This window comes from Oncorhynchus keta, chromosome 31 (genome assembly GCF_023373465.1).
Source record: "Oncorhynchus keta strain PuntledgeMale-10-30-2019 chromosome 31, Oket_V2, whole genome shotgun sequence".
NCBI lineage: Eukaryota > Metazoa > Chordata > Actinopteri > Salmoniformes > Salmonidae > Oncorhynchus > Oncorhynchus keta.
In genome coordinates, this window is record NC_068451.1 from 25,135,982 (window position 1) to 25,147,562 (window position 11,581).

The 11,581-nt window shown below is 36.9% G+C and overlaps 1 protein-coding gene across 1 annotated transcript in view; it reads right to left on the reverse strand.

The window, feature by feature from the left end:
* Window positions 1–11,581, reverse strand: part of LOC118367887 (gamma-enolase-like) — a 57,780-nt gene that overhangs the window by 42,583 nt on the left and 3,616 nt on the right. The gene's annotated exons all lie outside the window — the stretch shown is intronic.

Consider the following 11,581-nt stretch of genomic DNA (forward strand, 5'->3'; position numbering starts at 1 on the left):
TCATTACTTTATCCAGTTGTTCCTTCATTCCTTTATCCAGTAGTTCCTTCATTCCTTTATCCAGTAGTTCCTTCATTCCTTTATCCAGTAGTTCCTTCATTCCTTTATCCAGTAGTTCCTTCATTCCTTTATCCAGTTGTTTCTTCATTCCTTTATCCAGTCGTTCCTTCATTCCTTTATCCAGTTGTTTCTTCATTCATTTATCCAGTTGTTCCTTCATTCCTTTGTCCTGTAGTTCATTCATTCCTTTATCCAGGAGTTCCTTCATTCCTTTATCCAGTTGTTTCTTCATTCCCTTATCCAGTTGTTCCTTCATTCCTTTGTCCTGTAGTAGCTTCATTCCTTTATCCAGTTGTTTCTTCATTCCTTTATCCAGTTGTTCCTTCATTCCCTTATCCAGTAGTTCCTTCATTCCTTTATCCAGTAGTTCCTTCTTTCCTTTATCCAGTAGTTCCTTCATTCCTTTATCCAGTTATTTCTTCATTCCTTTATCCAGTAGTTCCTTCATTCCTTTATCCAGTTGTTTCTTCATTCCTTTATCCAGTTGTTCCTTCATTCCTTTGTCCTGTAGTTCATTCATTCCTTTATCCAGTAGTTTCTTCATTCCTTTATCCAGTAGTTCCTTCATTCCTTTATCCAGTAGTTCCTTCATTCCTTTATCCAGTAGTTCCTTCATTCCTTTATCCAGTTGTTCCTTCATTCCTTTGTCCTGTAGTTCATTCATTCCTTTATCCAGTAGTTTCTTCATTCCTTTATCCAGTTGTTCCTTCATTCCTTTATCCAGTAGTTTCTTCATTCCTTTATCCAGTAGTTCCTTCATTGCTTTATCCAGTAGTTCCTTCATTCCTTTTTCCAGTAGTTTCTTCATTCCTTTATCCAGTAGTTCCTTCATTCCTTTATCCAGTTGTTCCGTCATTCCTTTGTCCTGTAGTTCATTCATTCCTTTATCCAGTAGTTCCTTCATTCCTTGATCCAGATGTTTCTTCATTCCTTTATCCAGTAGTTCCTTCATTCCTTCATCCAGTAGTTCCTTCATTCCTTTATCCAGTAGTTCCTTCATTCCTTTATCCAGTTGTTCCTTCATTGCTTTATCCAGTAGTTCCTTCATTGCTTTATCCAGTAGTTCCTTCATTCCTTTTTCCAGTAGTTTCTTCATTCCTTTATCCAGTTGTTTCTTCATTCCTTTATCCTGTTGTTCCTTCATTCCTTTATCCAGTTGTTTCTTCATTCCTTTTCCAGTCGTTTCTTCATTCCTTTATCCAGTAGTTCCTTCATTCCTTTATCCAGTAGTTCCTTCATTGCTTTATCCAGTAGTTCCTTCATTCCATTATCCAGTAGTTCCTTCATTGCTTTATCCAGTAGTTCCTTCATTCCTTTATCCATTAGTTTCTTCATTCCTTTATCCAGTTGTTTCTTCATTCCTTTATCCAGTTGTTCCTTCATTCCTTTATCCAGTTGTTTCTTCATTCCTTTATCCAGTCGTTCCTTCATTCCTTCATCCAGTAGTTCCTTCATTCCTTTATCCAGTCGTTCCTTCATTCCTTCATCCAGTAGTTCCTTCATTCCTTTATCCAGTAGTTCCTTCATTCCTTTATCCAGTAGTTCCTTCATTCCTTTATCCAATAGTTCCTTCATTCCTTTATCCAGTAGTTCCTTCATTCCTTTATCCAGTTGTTCCTTCATTCCTTTGTCCTGTAGTTCATTCATTCCTTTATCCAGTAGTTTCTTCATTCCTTTATCCAGTTGTTCCTTCATTCCTTTATCCAGTAGTTCCTTCATTCCTTTATCCAGTTGTTTCTTCATTCCTTTATCCAATAGTTCCTTCCTTCATTTTTCCAGTAGTTCCGTCATTCCTTCATTCAGTAGTTCCTTCATTCCTTTATCCAATAGTTCCTTCATTCCTTCATCCAGTAGTTTCTTCATTCCTTTATCCAGTAGTTCCTTCATTCCTTTATCCAGTAGTTCCTTCATTCCTTTATCCAGTAGTTCCTTCATTCCTTTATCCAGTTGTTCCTTCATTCCTTTGTCCTGTAGTTCCTTCATTCCTTTATCCAGTTGTTTCTTCATTCCTTTTCCAGTCGTTTCTTCATTCCTTTATCCAGTAGTTCCTTCATTCCTTTATCCAGTAGTTCCTTCATTGCTTTATCCAGTAGTTCCTTCATTCCTTTATCCAGTAGTTCCTTCATTGCTTTATCCAGTAGTTCCTTCATTCCTTTATCCATTAGTTTCTTCATTCCTTTATCCAGTTGTTTCTTCATTCCTTTATCCAGTTGTTCATTCATTCCTTTATCCAGTAGTTTCTTCATTCCTTTATCCAGTTGTTCCTTCATTCCTTTATCCAGTAGTTCCTTCATTCCTTTATCCAGTTGTTTCTTCATTCCTTTATCCAATAGTTCCTTCCTTCATTTTTCCAGTAGTTCCTTCATTCCTTCATCCAGTAGTTCCTTCATTCCTTTATCCAATAGTTCCTTCATTCCTTCATCCAGTAGTTTCTTCATTCCTTTATCCAGTAGTTCCTTCATTCCTTTATCCAGTAGTTCCTTCATTCCTTTATCCAGTAGTTCCTTCATTCCTTTATCCAGTTGTTCCTTCATTCCTTTGTCCTGTAGTTCATTCATTCCTTTATCCAGTAGTTTCTTCATTCCTTTATCCAGTAGTTCCTTCATTCCTTTATCCAGTTGTTCATTAATTCCTTTATCCAGTAGTTCCTTCATTCCTTGATCCAGATGTTTCTTCATTCCTTTATCCAGTAGTTCCTTCATTCCTTCATCCAGTAGTTCCTTCATTCCTTTATCCAGTAGTTCCTTCATTCCTTTATCCAGTTGTTCCTTCATTGCTTTATCCAGTAGTTCCTTCATTGCTTTATCCAGTAGTTCCTTCATTCCTTTTTCCAGTAGTTTCTTCATTCCTTTATCCAGTTGTTTCTTCATTCCTTTATCCTGTTGTTCCTTCATTCCTTTATCCAGTTGTTTCTTCAATCCTTTTCCAGTCGTTTCTTCATTCCTTTATCCAGTAGTTCCTTCATTCCTTTATCCAGTAGTTCCTTCATTGCTTTATCCAGTAGTTCCTTCATTCCTTTATCCAGTAGTTCCTTCATTGCTTTATCCAGTAGTTCCTTCATTCCTTTATCCAGTAGTTTCTTCATTCCTTTATCCAGTTGTTTCTTCATTCCTTTATCCAGTTGTTCCTTCATTCCTTTATCCAGTTGTTTCTTCATTCCTTTATCCAGTCGTTCCTTCATTCCTTCATCCAGTAGTTCCTTCATTCCTTTATCCAGTTGTTTCTTCATTCCTTTATCCAGTTTTTCCGTCATTCCTTTGTCCTGTAGTTCCTTAATTCCTTTATCCAGTTGTTCCTTCATTCCTTTGTACTGTAGTTCCTTCATTCCTTTATCCAGTAGTTCCTTCATTCCTTTATCCAGTTGTTCCGTCATTCCTTTGTCCTGTAGTTCATTCATTCCTTTATCCAGTAGTTCCTTCATTCCTTGATCCAGATGTTTCTTCATTCCTTTATCCAGTAGTTCCTTCATTCCTTTATCCAGTAGTTCCTTCATTCCTTTATCCAGTTGTTCCTTCATTCCTTTGTCCTGTAGTTCATTCATTGCTTTATCCAGTAGTTCCTTCATTGCTTTATCCAGTAGTTCCTTCATTCCTTTTTCCAGTAGTTTCTTCATTCCTTTATCCAGTTGTTTCTTCATTCCTTTATCCAATAGTTCCTTCCTTCCTTTATCCAGTTGTTTCTTCATTCCTTTTCCAGTAGTTCCTTCATTCCTTTATCCAATAGTTCCTTCATTCCTTCATCCAGTAGTTTCTTCATTCCTTTATCCAGTAGTTCCTTCATTCCTTTATCCAGTAGTTCCTTCATTCCTTTATCCAGTAGTTCCTTCATTCCTTTATCCAGTAGTTCCTTCATTCCTTTATCCAGTTGTTCCTTCATTCCTTTGTCCTGTAGTTCCTTCATTCCTTTATCCAGTAGTTTCTTCATTCCTTTTCCAGTCGTTTCTTCATTCCTTTATCCAGTAGTTCCTTCATTCCTTTATCCAGTAGTTCCTTCATTGCTTTATCCAGTAGTTCCTTCATTCCTTTATCCAGTAGTTCCTTCATTGCTTTATCCAGTAGTTCCTTCATTCCTTTGTACTGTAGTTCCTTCATTCCTTTATCCAGTTGTTTCTTCATTACTACATCCAGTTGTTCCTTCATTCCTTTATCCAGTTGTTTCTTCATTCCTTTATCCAGTAGTTTCTTCATTCCTTTATCCAGTAGTTCCTTCATTCCTTTATCCAGTAGTTCCTTCATTCCTTTATCCAGTTGTTTCTTCATTCCTTTATCCAGATGTTCCTTCATTCCTTTGTCCTGTAGTTCCTTCATTCCTTTATCCAGTAGTTCCTTCATTACTTTATCCAGTTGTTCCTTCATTCCTTTATCCAGTAGTTCCTTCATTCCTTTATCCAGTAGTTCCTTCATTCCTTTATCCAGTAGTTCCTTCATTCCTTTATCCAGTAGTTCCTTCATTCCTTTATCCAGTAGTTCCTTCATTCCTTTATCCAGTAGTTTCTTCATTCCTTTATCCAGTTGTTTCTTCATTCCTTTATCCAGTTGTTCCTTCATTCCTTTATCCAGTTGTTTCTTCATTCCTTTATCCAGTCGTTCCTTCATTCCTTCATCCAGTAGTTCCTTCATTCCTTTATCCAGTCGTTCCTTCATTCCTTCATCCAGTAGTTCCTTCATTCCTTTATCCAGTAGTTCCTTCATTCCTTTATCCAGTAGTTCCTTCATTCCTTTATCCAATAGTTCCTTCATTCCTTTATCCAGTAGTTCCTTCATTCCTTTATCCAGTTGTTCCTTCATTCCTTTGTCCTGTAGTTCATTCATTCCTTTATCCAGTAGTTTCTTCATTCCTTTATCCAGTTGTTCCTTCATTCCTTTATCCAGTAGTTCCTTCATTCCTTTATCCAGTTGTTTCTTCATTCCTTTATCCAATAGTTCCTTCCTTCATTTTTCCAGTAGTTCCTTCATTCCTTCATCCAGTAGTTCCTTCATTCCTTTATCCAATAGTTCCTTCATTCCTTCATCCAGTAGTTTCTTCATTCCTTTATCCAGTAGTTCCTTCATTCCTTTATCCAGTAGTTCCTTCATTCCTTTATCCAGTTGTTTCTTCATTCCTTTATCCAGTTGTTCCATCATTCCTTTGTCCTGTAGTTCCTTCATTCCTTTATCCAGTTGTTCCTTCATTCCTTTATCCAGTTGTTTCTTCATTCCTTTATCCAGTAGTTCCTTCATTCCTTCATCCAGTAGTTCCTTCATTCCTTTATCCAGTTGTTTCTTCATTCCTTTATCCAGTTTTTCCGTCATTCCTTTGTCCTAAAGTTCCTTAATTCCTTTATCCAGTTGTTCCTTCATTCCTTTGTACTGTAGTTCCTTCATTCCTTTATCCAGTTGTTTCTTCATTACTACATCCAGTTGTTCCTTCATTCCTTTATCCAGTTGTTTCTTCATTCCTTTATCCAGTAGTTCCTTCATTCCTTTATCCAGTAGTTCCTTCATTCCTTTATCCAGTAGTTCCTTCATTCCTTTATCCAGTTGTTTCTTCATTCCTTTATCCAGATGTTCCTTCATTCCTTTGTCCTGTAGTTCCTTCATTCCTTTATCCAGTAGTTCCTTCATTACTTTATCCAGTTGTTCCTTCATTCCTTTATCCAGTAGTTCCTTCATTCCTTTATCCAGTAGTTCCTTCATTCCTTTATCCAGTAGTTCCTTCATTCCTTTATCCAGTAGTTCCTTCATTCCTTTATCCAGTTGTTTCTTCATTCCTTTATCCAGTCGTTCCTTCATTCCTTTATCCAGTTGTTTCTTCATTCATTTATCCAGTTGTTCCTTCATTCCTTTGTCCTGTAGTTCATTCATTCCTTTATCCAGGAGTTCCTTCATTCCTTTATCCAGTTGTTTCTTCATTCCCTTATCCAGTTGTTCCTTCATTCCTTTGTCCTGTAGTAGCTTCATTCCTTTATCCAGTTGTTTCTTCATTCCTTTATCCAGTTGTTCCTTCATTCCCTTATCCAGTAGTTCCTTCATTCCTTTATCCAGTAGTTCCTTCTTTCCTTTATCCAGTAGTTCCTTCATTCCTTTATCCAGTTATTTCTTCATTCCTTTATCCAGTAGTTCCTTCATTCCTGTATCCAGTTGTTTCTTCATTCCTTTATCCAGTTGTTCCTTCATTCCTTTGTCCTGTAGTTCATTCATTCCTTTATCCAGTAGTTTCTTCATTCCTTTATCCAGTAGTTCCTTCATTCCTTTATCCAGTAGTTCCTTCATTCCTTTATCCAGTAGTTCCTTCATTCCTTTATCCAGTTGTTCCTTCATTCCTTTGTCCTGTAGTTCATTCATTCCTTTATCCAGTAGTTTCTTCATTCCTTTATCGAGTTGTTCCTTCATTCCTTTATCCAGTAGTTTCTTCATTCCTTTATCCAGTAGTTCCTTCATTGCTTTATCCAGTAGTTCCTTCATTCCTTTTTCCAGTAGTTTCTTCATTCCTTTATCCAGTAGTTCCTTCATTCCTTTATCCAGTTGTTCCGTCATTCCTTTGTCCTGTAGTTTCTTCATTCCTTTATCCAGTAGTTCCTTCATTCCTTTATCCAGTTGTTCATTCATTCCTTTATCCAGTAGTTCCTTCATTCCTTGATCCAGATGTTTCTTCATTCCTTTATCCAGTAGTTCCTTCATTCCTTCATCCAGTAGTTCCTTCATTCCTTTATCCAGTAGTTCCTTCATTCCTTTATCCAGTTGTTCCTTCATTGCTTTATCCAGTAGTTCCTTCATTGCTTTATCCAGTAGTTCCTTCATTCCTTTTTCCAGTAGTTTCTTCATTCCTTTATCCAGTTGTTTCTTCATTCCTTTATCCTGTTGTTCCTTCATTCCTTTATCCAGTTGTTTCTTCATTCCTTTTCCAGTCGTTTCTTCATTCCTTTATCCAGTAGTTCCTTCATTCCTTTATCCAGTAGTTCCTTCATTGCTTTATCCAGTAGTTCCTTCATTCCATTATCCAGTAGTTCCTTCATTGCTTTATCCAGTAGTTCCTTCATTCCTTTATCCATTAGTTTCTTCATTCCTTTATCCAGTTGTTTCTTCATTCCTTTATCCAGTTGTTCCTTCATTCCTTTATCCAGTTGTTTCTTCATTCCTTTATCCAGTCGTTCCTTCATTCCTTCATCCAGTAGTTCCTTCATTCCTTTATCCAGTCGTTCCTTCATTCCTTCATCCAGTAGTTCCTTCATTCCTTTATCCAGTAGTTCCTTCATTCCTTTATCCAGTAGTTCCTTCATTCCTTTATCCAATAGTTCCTTCATTCCTTTATCCAGTAGTTCCTTCATTCCTTTATCCAGTTGTTCCTTCATTCCTTTGTCCTGTAGTTCATTCATTCCTTTATCCAGTAGTTTCTTCATTCCTTTATCCAGTTGTTCCTTCATTCCTTTATCCAGTAGTTCCTTCATTCCTTTATCCAGTTGTTTCTTCATTCCTTTATCCAATAGTTCCTTCCTTCATTTTTCCAGTAGTTCCTTCATTCCTTCATCCAGTAGTTCCTTCATTCCTTTATCCAATAGTTCCTTCATTCCTTCATCCAGTAGTTTCTTCATTCCTTTATCCAGTAGTTCCTTCATTCCTTTATCCAGTAGTTCCTTCATTCCTTTATCCAGTAGTTCCTTCATTCCTTTATCCAGTTGTTCCTTCATTCCTTTGTCCTGTAGTTCCTTCATTCCTTTATCCAGTTGTTTCTTCATTCCTTTTCCAGTCGTTTCTTCATTCCTTTATCCAGTAGTTCCTTCATTCCTTTATCCAGTAGTTCCTTCATTGCTTTATCCAGTAGTTCCTTCATTCCTTTATCCAGTAGTTCCTTCATTGCTTTATCCAGTAGTTCCTTCATTCCTTTATCCATTAGTTTCTTCATTCCTTTATCCAGTTGTTTCTTCATTCCTTTATCCAGTTGTTCCTTCATTCCTTTATCCAGTTGTTTCTTCATTCCTTTATCCAGTCGTTCCTTCATTCCTTCATCCAGTAGTTCCTTCATTCCTTTATCCAGTCGTTCCTTCATTCCTTCATCCAGTAGTTCCTTCATTCCTTTATCCAGTAGTTCCTTCATTCCTTTATCCAGTAGTTCCTTCATTCCTTTATCCAATAGTTCCTTCATTCCTTTATCCAGTAGTTCCTTCATTCCTTTATCCAGTTGTTCCTTCATTCCTTTGTCCTGTAGTTCATTCATTCCTTTATCCAGTAGTTTCTTCATTCCTTTATCCAGTTGTTCCTTCATTCCTTTATCCAGTAGTTCCTTCATTCCTTTATCCAGTTGTTTCTTCATTCCTTTATCCAATAGTTCCTTCCTTCATTTTTCCAGTAGTTCCTTCATTCCTTCATCCAGTAGTTCCTTCATTCCTTTATCCAATAGTTCCTTCATTCCTTCATCCAGTAGTTTCTTCATTCCTTTATCCAGTAGTTCCTTCATTCCTTTATCCAGTAGTTCCTTCATTCCTTTATCCAGTAGTTCCTTCATTCCTTTATCCAGTTGTTCCTTCATTCCTTTGTCCTGTAGTTCATTCATTCCTTTATCCAGTAGTTTCTTCATTCCTTTATCCAGTAGTTCCTTCATTCCTTTATCCAGTTGTTCATTAATTCCTTTATCCAGTAGTTCCTTCATTCCTTGATCCAGATGTTTCTTCATTCCTTTATCCAGTAGTTCCTTCATTCCTTCATCCAGTAGTTCCTTCATTCCTTTATCCAGTAGTTCCTTCATTCCTTTATCCAGTTGTTCCTTCATTGCTTCATCCAGTAGTTCCTTCATTCCTTTATCCAGTAGTTCCTTCATTCCTTTATCCAGTTGTTCCTTCATTCCTTTATCCAGTTGTTTCTTCATTCCTTTATCCAGTTGTTCCATCATTCCTTTGTCCTGTAGTTCCTTCATTCCTTTATCCAGTTGTTCCTTCATTCCTTTATCCAGTTGTTTCTTCATTCCTTTATCCAGTAGTTCCTTCATTCCTTCATCCAGTAGTTCCTTCATTCCTTTATCCAGTTGTTTCTTCATTCCTTTATCCAGTTTTTCCGTCATTCCTTTGTCCTAAAGTTCCTTAATTCCTTTATCCAGTTGTTCCTTCATTCCTTTGTACTGTAGTTCCTTCATTCCTTTATCCAGTTGTTTCTTCATTACTACATCCAGTTGTTCCTTCATTCCTTTATCCAGTTGTTTCTTCATTCCTTTATCCAGTAGTTCCTTCATTCCTTTATCCAGTAGTTCCTTCATTCCTTTATCCAGTAGTTCCTTCATTCCTTTATCCAGTTGTTTCTTCATTCCTTTATCCAGATGTTCCTTCATTCCTTTGTCCTGTAGTTCCTTCATTCCTTTATCCAGTAGTTCCTTCATTACTTTATCCAGTTGTTCCTTCATTCCTTTATCCAGTAGTTCCTTCATTCCTTTATCCAGTAGTTCCTTCATTCCTTTATCCAGTAGTTCCTTCATTCCTTTATCCAGTAGTTCCTTCATTCCTTTATCCAGTTGTTTCTTCATTCCTTTATCCAGTCGTTCCTTCATTCCTTTATCCAGTTGTTTCTTCATTCATTTATCCAGTTGTTCCTTCATTCCTTTGTCCTGTAGTTCATTCATTCCTTTATCCAGGAGTTCCTTCATTCCTTTATCCAGTTGTTTCTTCATTCCCTTATCCAGTTGTTCCTTCATTCCTTTGTCCTGTAGTAGCTTCATTCCTTTATCCAGTTGTTTCTTCATTCCTTTATCCAGTTGTTCCTTCATTCCCTTATCCAGTAGTTCCTTCATTCCTTTATCCAGTAGTTCCTTCTTTCCTTTATCCAGTAGTTCCTTCATTCCTTTATCCAGTTATTCCTTCATTCCTTTATCCAGTAGTTCCTTCATTCCTTTATCCAGTTGTTTCTTCATTCCTTTATCCAGTTGTTCCTTCATTCCTTTGTCCTGTAGTTCATTCATTCCTTTATCCAGTAGTTTCTTCATTCCTTTATCCAGTAGTTCCTTCATTCCTTTATCCAGTAGTTCCTTCATTCCTTTATCCAGTAGTTCCTTCATTCCTTTATCCAGTTGTTCCTTCATTCCTTTGTCCTGTAGTTCATTCATTCCTTTATCCAGTAGTTTCTTCATTCCTTTATCGAGTTGTTCCTTCATTCCTTTATCCAGTAGTTTCTTCATTCCTTTATCCAGTAGTTCCTTCATTGCTTTATCCAGTAGTTCCTTCATTCCTTTTTCCAGTAGTTTCTTCATTCCTTTATCCAGTAGTTCCTTCATTCCTTTATCCAGTTGTTCCGTCATTCCTTTGTCCTGTAGTTCATTCATTCCTTTATCCAGTAGTTCCTTCATTCCTTGATCCAGATGTTTCTTCATTCCTTTATCCAGTAGTTCCTTCATTCCTTCATCCAGTAGTTCCTTCATTCCTTTATCCAGTAGTTCCTTCATTCCTTTATCCAGTTGTTCCTTCATTGCTTTATCCAGTAGTTCCTTCATTGCTTTATCCAGTATTTCCTTCATTCCTTTATCCAGTTGTTCCTTCATTCCTTTGTCCTGTAGTTCATTCATTCCTTTATCCAGTAGTTTCTTCATTCCTTTATCCAGTAGTTCCTTCATTCCTTTATCCAGTAGTTCCTTCATTCCTTTATCCAGTAGTTCCTTCATTCCTTTATCCAGTTGTTCCTTCATTCCTTTGTCCTGTAGTTCATTCATTCCTTTATCCAGTAGTTTCTTCATTCCTTTATCGAGTTGTTCCTTCATTCCTTTATCCAGTAGTTTCTTCATTCCTTTATCCAGTTGTTTCTTCATTCCTTTATCCAGTAGTTCCTTCATTCCTTTATCCAGTAGTTCCTTCATTCCTTTATCCAGTTGTTCCTTCATTCCTTTATCCAGTAGTTCCTTCATTCCTTGATCCAGATGTTTCTTCATTCCTTTATCCAGTAGTTCCTTCATTCCTTCATCCAGTAGTTCCTTCATTCCTTTATCCAGTAGTTCCGTCATTCCTTCATCCAGTAGTTCCTTCATTGCTTTATCCAGTAGTTCCTTCATTCCTTTATCCAGTAGTTCCTTCATTCCTTTATCCAGTTGTTTCTTCATTCCTTTTCCAGTCGTTTCTTCATTCCTTTATCCAGTAGTTCCTTCATTCCTTTATCCAGTAGTTCCTTCATTGCTTTATCCAGTAGTTCCTTCATTCCTTTATCCAGTAGTTCCTTCATTGCTTTATCCAGTAGTTCCTTCATTCCTTTATCCAGTAGTTTCTTCATTCCTTTATCCAGTTGTTTCTTCATTCCTTTATCCAGTTGTTCCTTCATTCCTTTATCCAGTTGTTTCTTCATTCCTTTATCCAGTCGTTCCTTCATTCCTTCATCCAGTAGTTCCTTCATTCCTTTATCCAGTCATTCCTTCATTCCTTCATCCAGTAGTTCCTTCATTCCTTTATCCAGTAGTTCCTTCATTCCTTTATCCAGTAGTTCCTTCATTCCTTTATCCAGTAGTTCCTTCATTCCTTTATCCAGTAGTTCCTTCATTCCTTTATCCAGTTGTTCCTTCATTCCTTTGTCCTGTAGTT